This window comes from Mastomys coucha, unplaced genomic scaffold, assembly GCF_008632895.1.
Source record: "Mastomys coucha isolate ucsf_1 unplaced genomic scaffold, UCSF_Mcou_1 pScaffold13, whole genome shotgun sequence".
In the NCBI taxonomy this organism is placed as follows: Eukaryota; Metazoa; Chordata; class Mammalia; order Rodentia; family Muridae; genus Mastomys; species Mastomys coucha.
In genome coordinates, this window is record NW_022196895.1 from 46,783,145 (window position 1) to 46,794,553 (window position 11,409).

Genomic DNA, 11,409 nt, shown 5'->3' on the forward strand with positions numbered 1-11,409 from the left:
ATTGTTCTGTATTGACTAAAACAATTATTTCTTCAACCTGGAGAAATGTAGAAATTGTAAGCAATTTTTAAGTGTAGGCCACAAACAAGAGAAAATAAAAATGTCCATTAGTCTCTGGCCTTATATTTAACAAACCTTCTTACCAAATTTTTATATGTCAAAAACTAACAGTGAGAAAAAATTGTATGTACAAAAAAACTACATACACTGAAAATGTGTGGAATAAACTGGGAGATGTTTAATGTCCCATTATCACTTTTAGAGCTCAGTCACCTCTAAATTAATGTACAGATTCATTGACATCCTCTTCATCTTCGTCCTCCTCACCCTCCTCCTCCGCCTCCTCCTCCTCCTCCTCCTCCTCATCATCATCATCAAGCTGTAAAAGAAAGTTATATATGACACCTTTGGAAAAGAGAACTTAGATGGAGAAATGTTGGACATGTGAAAACAGTAAAGCCTGAGAGATATCTCTGAATACTGAAAAGAAACCCATGATAATCCACAAATCTCTAGCTAAGCAGAAATAAAGGCAATTCAGCCAGGTAATACCACTCAAGTGAAAAGAAAAACAGGTAAGGCTCTAAGAGGCTCTAAGTCATAGATGCTCTGGAGGCTAGAGAGATCCGAGAAATCAGCCCCCAAATGCAGACAGATCTGGCTCTGTCATGTGGAAGGCACAATGGGAATAAAAATATTAGCTTTGAAATGCAGGGAAATGTGTCATGAAAATTAATGAAACTTTCAGTTTATTCTTTTTTTTTCTCTAAAGTCTTATTCTTAACTCACCTTGACATTTTATTTTCTGTAATTTTTTTTCTGATAAAACAAAATTTAAATAATTCACACTGGTTTTACTATCCATCTTTATATTGTTCTATGTCAGTCTTAAATGCATTCAAATCATAACAAATTTGTAGTGTTCATTTTTTGTAGCTTATATACATAAATGTATCATTTTGTTATAACAATAGAAAAGGTACACAAAGCTAACACAATGATTTCATTTTCCTTTTTAATGTGTGCATTCTACCAATATTTTTTGCCATTGCCTTATTGACAGATGTAGAAAGACTAAAGAGAATGAATGTATGTTGCATGCTTTCTCTTTCCCCTACCACCGGCTTTCAGTAGAAAACATTAATTCACAGATTAGTCCTTCTACTATTTTTGCTTCTTTGTTCCACCTCCAAAGCAAGTTTGTTGTGGATAGCCCTGGTCTTGTATTTTGATGCTAATTCTCTTCTCCTGGAAAGCACTGCAGAGGAGGACCAAATCATGTCTACAGGTGCCTTGTGAACCTTCTCCCCACCTTAACTTTTCAAATAAAGGCTAAGGCTGATGATTAGGCAGCAGAAGTGTAGGTGGAACTGAAAAGTTTGGGGGAGAAGGGGAGAGAGGAGACATGGGAGGAGACTGGAGAGGATGACTGAGGAGGAGGACAAGATGGAAGGAAGACAGAGCTGAAGCACGCGTCTTGGAGAAATCACAAGTCATATGGGATCTAATAGATGGGAATAGAGTAGTGTAGTGGTAGATCTGCCCAATCTAGACGAGTAGCATGTATAGCAATTAATTGAGTTGTGAATTGATTGATGTGGTAAATTGGGTTTAAAATTTACTGGAACACAAGTTATGGTTTAAATAGCAATTATGGCCTCTTGAGATCATGGGTGCCCCAAGTTCCTCATTTGCAGATCAAATACACATACTGGCATGCTATGTGTGTTACTGAGCTTCCACATACTGTGCATTGTAAAGAAAATACTTGGATGACCTCCGGTTATCTATCACCTGGTATGCACACCCTTCAGAGTCTTTCCAGGTTACCAGAATGTGGTAAGATACCACAACGATAGTTATTCTGTAGCAAACAGGAGGTCATCTTTCTGGTATATTTAAGTCTTGAACCAGATGACTCAACTGCATCACTGTTTACAATAGGCAGGACAAACATGCATAGGTGTAGTCTTTATAACGAAGTAGTGGTCAGACACCAGAAAGAACAAAGATGCTCCTTCCCTGTTCTAACCTACCTAATCTGTTCCTCCTTCTTTACTCAAAAGATTTGAACAAGCAAGCTGCTATAATCGCTGTTTAACAAGGAAACGGCTTCTGCCAACAACTTTTGGAGACTGAGAAAAGTATAGTCTGCAAGTAGGAACGGAAGCAAGCCAGAGAAGATATAGCCTAATGAGCCATCAAACAGAGGATTCAGTTAAGAAACTCAAGTCTCTGACCAATACAGATTGCTAGCTGATAAGCATGTGCTGTTTGAGACTGTTGCGCTTGATGTAAATTATGCATGGTACATACAGTTAATACCTATGTCTTCTGGAATTCTGTGCTCTGGGGCATTATAGAAGTTATACATGAATAGAGTGGAAGTCAGCAGGAAAAACAGTTTTTGTCCCAATGTGTGTTGTCCCATCAGAACTTGCTTATGAAAAACAAGTTCAAAGATAAAATTAAGAGATTTAAATCATCATTAGCCCACCTAGCCAAGGATGGAGACTTCTGATCACGAACCTTGGTAACTATACATTTATGAAACCAGTCCTTTCTCCCAGAACATATTACCCTCTGTATAATACAAACATTTTATGCTACATATTGCTGTCCTTATTCCCCTATAAATGTTACACTGTTTCACTAAATTGGCATGGCACCAAACTGACATCCTGGTATTTGTGTTTATACATATAGACCAGTGTCATTCAGACTTAGTCAGGGAAGGTACCCATTACAGTGAGCAGTGCTGAATATAGAGACTCATGGCTCGTCAAGATCCTAATAATAAGAGATGTGAGTCCTAAACAGACATTTAGACCACCCCATCAACCTTAGAGAACATTATTGAAGAGGGGATGGAAAGTAAGTAAGTGACAGAAGATAGGGAGAAAGGCTACAGGTGTCTTTTCAAGACATGACATCACCAATGGAATCAAATTCACAGCAGCTATGGCCTGCACACGGCTACATCTATCAATATCTAAAGATGGATCTGGGAGGAGCTCATGGGGCCCCACCCTTTCCTGTTGTACTATTGCATATGAGTAGATTTTGGGAGAAAGATATTATCTTCACTTGTCTACCTACTGGTCAGCTCACCAGGATCCAAAGTATAGTTCCAAACCCATGGCACGCACAGATGGTTAAACACAAGGAAAGTACAAGACAAGAAGACATGGCTGTCCAAGAACAAACTTAATAATAAAAAACAAAACATTGTCTCCAGGAGGATTGGGAATAATGGAGGTGACAGTCTGCCTATCAGGTGCTACCAAAGAGCATTAAAATGGCCACAAGAAATATGCTTCACACCAAACTGTATATTACTATCTCTTCTCCAACCTCAAGAGAAAACCTTCTAAAGGAATAGCAGATTTGTTATACATAAAAATGCATTTTCTGTGAAATATAATTCTAGAAAGAACATATTCTGGCTGCACTTTGCTCATGTCATAGAATTTAAACTAGTTTTTAAAATAAATCCTTCAAATTATACAACAGTTTAAAGGATAAAGCACCTCCAGCTCACTCCCTGGAGTCACTTTTCATCACACTAACATGTTTTCAACCCTGGAGACTTCAGGGACAATGCCATGTTAGACATCCTTGAAGAATATTTGTTTTCTTTCTGGAAGTATTTTGAATCTGAATATTTAGCAACTTAATAATTGTTATGGGCTTGAATAGCCACATGCTAACTTCAAGATGCTCTGAGGATGAACGTCTTATAGATTTATATATTTTTCTAAACCTCTTGGCATTTGGAAAAAAAAACTTAAATGACAAGCTGTTTGTGACTGTCCCAAGGCAGAGATAATGGCTACAGGAAAAGAATTCTAATGGAATTTCCCAAATCTCTCCCCATGGGCTACAAACTGTGTATATCAGTTCACTAGAGGCCTGAGAAACTCCAAGATTCATTCTTTATATTTATCAAGAAGGTTCCTTTTGAATATTAGACTATATACATTCACAATCACCCCCCCAAACTTCTGCCATGTCTTCATTTCTGCCTCAAACCTTAAAGTTCAATTTCACTTTGTCTACGTGAAATATTTTTGATTCAACTTTTCCTTTGTCAACACATTCCCATTTGCTTTTGCTTTGACAAAATCTGTGCTCTAATAATCTGACAGGAGAATCACTTCAATACCTGAATTAGCTCACTAATGTTTTTCTTCCTTCATCTCATGTAGTTAACAGATCACTGTCTAATGAATTTCTCTAAAATGTCATCTCTAAATACATCAAAGCTTAATTATTCACCCTGGCATCAAAGTCTCTTCTCAACTTGGCATATACCATTGATTTTTTTCTCTGGTACTTCATTGTGCTTTGAAAACAAAGAAATATGCTAGAAGACCTTGCATAACTCCTGCTGCTAACATTTCTGGTAGAGAAATTCAACTCAACTTCATGTTTAATGAATTCAATTCGGTAAACATTATTTTCTGTATGACATGCAAGGTACTTAACAAGAGGCCTCATCAATAAGATGTGTCTCTACATTTGAAGAGTTCACTATTTGGGGAAGAGACTTTTTTGGTTATTTTATTTATTTGCATATCAAATGTTATCCCCTTTCCTGGTTTCTCCTCTGAAAACTCCCTGTCCCATGCTCCTCCCCACTGCTTCAATGAGGGAGCTCCCCTACCCACCCACCCACCCACTCCTGTTTCACCACTCTCTCATTCTCCTACATTGGAATATCAAGTCTCCACAGAACCAAGGACCTCCACTCCCATTGATGCTTGACAAGGCCATCCTCCACTACATAAGCAGCTGGAGCAATGGGTCCCTCCATGTGTACTTTTTGGTTAGTGCTTTACTCCCTGGGAGCTCTGGGGAGTCTGTTTGGTTGATATTGTTTTTCTTCCTATAGGGTTGCAACCACTTCAGCTCCTTCAGTCCTTCTCCTAACTCTACATTGGGGTCCTCTCCACCCCCACTCAGTCTGATGGTTGGCTTCGAGCATCTGCTCCTGTATTTGTCAGGATCTGGCATAGCCTCTCAGGGAACAGCTATACCAGGCTCCTGTCAGCAAGTGCTTCTTGGCATCAGCAATAGTGTTTGGATTTGGTGTCTGCAGATGGGATGGATCCTTAGGTAGGGCAGTCTCTGGATTGCTTTTCCTTTAGTCTCTGCTCCACTCGTTGTTCCTGCATTTCCTTTAGACAGAAGCAATTCTGGATTAAAATTTTGGTGGTGTGTGGGTAGCCCCATCCTTCAACCAGGGGCCATGCCCAACCTCTGGACATAGTTTCTATAGGTTCTCTCTCCCCTTTGTTGGGTATTTCAGCTAAATGCTTCCTGTTCTCTCTACCACCTCAACCACCAAAAAGCATGTGTAAATTGTTAGTTGGAATTGTCCATGAAGTGTTATGAAAAAACAAATTAACCAAATATCGAGAATTAAAATCAGAGATAAAGGACATAGTGTTGTGTAGTAGATTTGCTCGTTTATTTATTATAGTAATTAAGCAAATAATGCTGATATGATAGTCAGACATAATATTCAAAATTTGAAGTTATCCTTATAGGATATAGTAGGTTGTGGTTTTAATTAAGAAGTGTTGGACACTGAAATAGAGACATAGGGAGAGGAGGCAAAGGAAATGTGCTGATTATAGAGAACTCGTGTGGGCTCTGTGAATGGGAGAGAATGAGAGAAAAACATTAGCAAGGTTCCAGCTTTTGCATTTGAACGTTTAAGAGAAAATAAGGCAACAGTGACCAAGCAGAGCAGCAGAAGCATTGGGAAAAGGGAAGGTTATAGTGTAGTCTACCTGCTGTTGAATGAGGAAATTTTCCTTGTAGCAGGAACTTAAAAGCAAGAACTAAAAGGTAGATTGGAGCATAAAATCAAGAGTTACAGAAAGAGGAGCCAAGATAAAACAAAACACTATAAAATCTTGAGTTCTCCATGACAACTTCAATATTACAGGTTCTTGTTCCATTATCTGGAATCCACACATGATCTTCTGTATTCCTCAAAAGAAACTGTGTCACTTTTCCAACTCTTCTCTCTATAGCACTCTAGTTTCTTGTTGACTCCACTCTACTACTGATGCTGTTCTTAATGCTCATCCAATGAACTGACATCTTCAATAAACAGAGTTCTGATGCTGCAACGAGGCTTCACAGCTTTCCTCTCATACACTCCCTTCACGTTGCCAAGTCTTAGCTGCACTGTATAACACCTTTATGCCTTTGAAACCAATATGACCTGGGTTATTCTCACACATGACCAAGTCCAGGTACACCTCAAGGTACAACCTTGGCTATTTCTGGAACACAGGTTCTTTGTCTTCTCAAAAAAACCAAAACAACCAAAAACAAAAACAAAAAACAACAAAAACAAATTGAAGTTGTCATGGAGAACTCAAGATTTCCAGAAGCCAGTGCTGTGGTATTTCTGCTCAGCTAAACTGCTATCAGGGAATAAAACCAGCCAAAGAGAAGGAAATGTGCTCTAGTGTACAAAACAGTAAGGAGTTAGAAATCTGAAGAACGCTCTGACATCAGACATGGACATGCAGAGTTTGGAGATTGTCCACCGGGATTTTGGTCTTGTTTAGTTCAAGTATTTCCTCATATTGACCTTTAGTAGTGGTGAAGTATATTATGTGAATTTGGACACATATGATTTTCTAACTGTTTTTGAAAATATGGGGGATTACATTTAGATTATTGTATGAATCTCAGAAGATGAACTTTGGACTTTTACCATTTTTGAGACTGCTATAAATGATGTGAATTTTGAAGTTGGACCTCATGTATCTTACACAATGCTATGTTTAAGTGTGGTCCCCATACATTCATTTGTTTGAACAATCATATGGGGGCCAGTGAGTGGAATGGGCTACACTAAATATCTTTGACCCAGGGAGAAGCAGTGTCAGGAATTGTGGCTGGATTGGAAAGTGCACCATTGTGGGGATGGGTTTGAAGTTCAACCCCATGCTTAAGAGACCCTCCTATTTGCTTCCAAGAAGACAGTTTCTTCCTGACTCTTTTAAATCAAGATGCAGACCTCTCAGCTCCTTCTTCAGCGTTATGTTTGCCTGTATGCCAACCATGCTTCTTGCTACAATGAAAATGGACCAAACCTCTGAAACTGTAAGCCAGCCTTAATTAAATTTTTGCTTTTATAAGAAAAAAAAAACACTATAAAAAAACAAGATAAAATAAAACAAGATAAAACAAAACACATTAAAGGTCAGCAAGCAGAGTATAATGAAACCAAGCTGCAGCAAGTGTCTCTAAAGAAAAGATGTTCTTTTTTTCTTCTTCTCCAGCAGATTCCTCTTAAGAATATTTTGGTAACTGATCTCTTAGCAGCCATGAAAATGGAGTCTAGCTTTGGAATATTATTTAAAAGCATGAAACAGGGAATCCTTATATTACATATAGGACAGTGTTAATTTTTGATATTTTAATTAATCATTTTATTCATTTACAATTCAAATGTTATCCCCCTCCCCAGTTACTTCTCCACAACCCCTCATCCCATCCCCGCTATCTCCCTCATCTTTGACTCTATGAGGGTGCTCTTCCACCCATTCCGGCACTTCTGCCTCACCCCTCTAGCATCCTCCAATGCTGGGGTATCAAACCTCCACAGGACCAAGGGTCTCTCCCATTAATGCCAGATAAGCCCATATTCTGCTACATATGTATCTGGAGTCGTGAATCCTTCCACATATATTCTTTTGTTGATGGTTTAGTCTCTGGGAGCTCTACGTGGTCCAGTTAGTTCATATTGGTCTTCCTATGAGGTTGCAATTCTCTTCAGCTCTTTCAGCCCTTCCCTTAGCTCTTCCATTGTGGTTGCTGGGATCAGTCCAATGGTTGGCTGTGAGTATCTGCATCTGTATTGGTTAGGGGCTTGTAAAACCTCTCAGGGAACAGTCATACTAGGCTCGAGTAGGACAATGACTTTAATTATGAAATGACAATATTACAACATGAGCCGTGATCTGATGAGATATACTGTATCACTAACAGCACAGTCAGAAGAATGTTGACTCATGGCTTCTGTCCAGCTGACTTGATTACTCCTGACAGTCACACTGCAGTAAACAGCTTCCTGGAGGCCTTAAACTGCAACCATTCAAAAAATAAAAATAAAAGAACATACGAAGGCCTACTTATTAAATGCAAATACCATTTAAAGCTAATGTGTCTTACAGTTTCAGGCCTATGTTTAAGTCTCTTCTTCATATTAATATTGAGAGGAATAGCCAACACTTTATAAATTCAGACCTATGAAACTGCTTACCTCCCACGGATCTTCTATTGCAGTTTTCAGGAAGTGTTCCCCCAGGCAGCACCCTCAACTTCAGAGGCCAAAGAGGAATGAGGAGCAGTACTCATTGTACCTGAGGGACAGACAATTCAAGCAAATCAAGTCAAGCCTTAGCACTAAACAATGGTAATATAATTCAATCTTCTACAAATCAGAATTTAATGGTGATTTTTTTTTCTTTACTGGTAAGTAATAGGATTTCTTGTCAGAGACTGAGTCTACAGTTTAGATTCTAGTTGTCTTTTAATAGCTTTATGACTTGGAAATGATGACCTTGAAACATTAGAAAAATCTCATTACTGCTGAGGGATGAATGGTTCTATATAACTTGCAGGATCATTCTGAAGATTTTATATATATATATATTATATATGCATGTATAATCTTAATATATTTACATTAGATAAAGGCCTGCTCTGTACACAAATTGACTAAGACTCATTTTAAAGAATAACAACAACTTTGTTTGATCACCTTTCTCTACCATGATTTTACTGACTAGTATTAGCGAGGAAGGAGTATTTTTGTAATTTGACATTTTCAAGATTCTACATGATTAGCACAATTTCCAGCAAACTGTATTGTTAATTTCCTTAGCCTTTATGATTATCAATGATTAATGCTCTCTTAGCTAGTAATAAATGTGCTAACATTCTGAGTTCTGCAACTTGAAGCATTATAAGTAGGACACAATGAGATGATTTATGCAATCAAAGATAGGTTGGACAGCACAACTTGACCTTATTTTGAGAAATATAAAATAATTTATGATAGTAGCAAAGATCTATTTAGGAAAGAAAATGCATCCTGCAAAGGGAAAGGAGCTGTATATTTAAAAGGTTGTCTGAGACTCAGGTTAATTATGCAGTACTAGATGCCTATTAGCAATCTGGCTTTTTAAGTCAGACATGATTACCTGAGTCATTAAAGTTCTCCTGGCCTCAGTTTCCTTCTATGTGAAATATTAATTATAATATATGCTTTTATTTAGGGTTTTAAAACTTAAGCATATATGCTATGTAACTATAAAGAATAGAGCTTTTCTAATAATTTGGTTATTGGTATAGTTTTTTCTTCTTGAATTTACTGGCAACCTGGGAATAAACAGAAAATATAGCTGTGGTTATGACAAACATTTAGTATTGGTATTATTTTCAGAGTTATAGACACTTTGGACTATTTCAGAGGTTTAACGACAAGTAAAAGATATTGAAGGACAGAGGTCTGTCAAAGGTCTACAGCCATTGTTACAAGTATGAATTACTTATCTCATTACTTTGACACTATACTTGAAAAAAAATCAACTTGAAAACAGTTTATTTTGGCCAACCATTCCAGAGAATAGCCTGCTATGGCAGAGAAGTTGTGGTGCCTGGGGCTTGAGATGGGTTATATTCTCTGCCTCCAGGAAGCAGAGAGCAATACATGCTATGGCTCACCTCACTTTCTCTTTTATATTTAGTTCTTGATTTAGTCCATGCTTTGTTGTCACTTACATTTAGGGTATCTGTCATTTTTATCCCAATTAACCCAATCAAGGAATTTTCTCATAGATCTGCCAAGAAGTTGGTTTCTGTAGTGATTCTAAACCTCACTAACTGACAATTAAGATTAATCACTAAAATTTCAACTCTTGTTTCAGTGACATCCAAAAGCATCACTTTAAGCTAGTGCTTTCTGCTTCTTGTCATCATAGACTTCTGGCCTTCTAAGATGCAAGACACAGTCAGTCTCCTTCAAAAAATCTCCATAGTCTTCAAAAGTTACAACATTTTTGAAAGTTTAACTGGATAGTCTCTTTTGAGACTGTGACAATCACTTAACAGTAAGCCTCTATTACTCTCTCTCTCTCTCTCTCTCTCTCTCTCTCTCTCTCTCTCTCTCTATATATATATATATATATATATATATATGCACACACATTCATACAAAACCAAGCAAATAAACACATACTTCAGCTCATAATAGCACATTTCAAATGGGAGAAATTGGTATAACAACAAGGAAAGATGAGACTTTAACAGGACTGAAACTCAGTAGAGACACCAAATCCTGTATGGTATCACAGTTTGTCTGAGTCCCGGTTTCTATCACTGTAACAAAACATCATGAATGTAGTAGTTTAAATGAATTGGCTCCCCAAAGGCCCATAGGGAGTGGCACTATTAGGAGATGTGGCTTTGTTGTAGTAGGTGTGGCGTTGTCAGAGGAAGTGTGTCATTGAGGGTGGGCTTTGAGGTTTCATATGCTTAAGTTAGGTCCATTGTCACTCTTCTTGCTGCCCATTGATATAGATGTAGAACTATCAGCTACCTCTCTAGTACCATATCTGCCTGCATGCCACATGCTTCCCACCATTATAATAATGGACTAATTCTCTAAACTATAAGCCAGACAGTTAGATGTTTTCTTTGAGGAGAGTTGTTGTGCTCATGGTGTATTTTCACAGCACTAGAAACCTGAAGACAAAAATAAGTATGAAAAGAAAAAATAATTATTTGATCTTACAGCTTTTTATCTATCATCTAGGGAAGTCAGATCAGAAACTCAAAGCAGGAATTTTGAGGAAGATACTGATGCAGAGACCATAGAAGAATGTTCCTACTTTTTTGCTCATCATGCTTTGTTCAATCTTTGTTTCTTCCCTTCTTCCTTCCTTCCTTCCTTCCTTCCTTCCTTTCTTTCTTTCTTTCTTTCTTTCTTTCTTTCTTTCTTTCTTTCTTTCTTTCTTTCTCTCTTTCTTTCTTTCATTCTTTCTTTCTTATTGTTTTTTGAGACAGGATTTCTTTGTGTTGCCCTGGCTGTCCTGGAACTCGCTCTGTAGACCAGGCTGGCCTCGAACTCAGAAATACACCTGCCTCTGCCTCCCAAGTGCTGGGATTAAAGGCATGTGCCACCGCTTCCTGGTGTTCAGTCTTTCTTATATACAACAGGACCTCATACCCAGAGGCAGCAGTACATACAATGGACCATGTCTTCTCACATCAATGATTAATCAAAAATATTCCAATGATTTGTCTATTGACCAATCTTATAGAGGCATATTCTCAATTGACCATTCTTCTTTCTAGATGACTCTAACTTGTATC

At 37.9% G+C, this 11,409-nt stretch overlaps 1 long non-coding RNA gene across 1 annotated transcript; it reads right to left on the reverse strand.

The window, feature by feature from the left end:
* Window positions 1-214: 214 nt before the first annotated feature.
* LOC116087647 lies at window positions 215-8,445 on the reverse strand. The gene is made up of 2 exons (XR_004117537.1): window positions 8,294-8,445; window positions 215-379 (listed from the first exon to the last, which is right to left on the reverse strand). It is a non-coding gene; the product is annotated as an uncharacterized LOC116087647 (long non-coding RNA).
* Window positions 8,446-11,409: the final 2,964 nt, after the last annotated feature.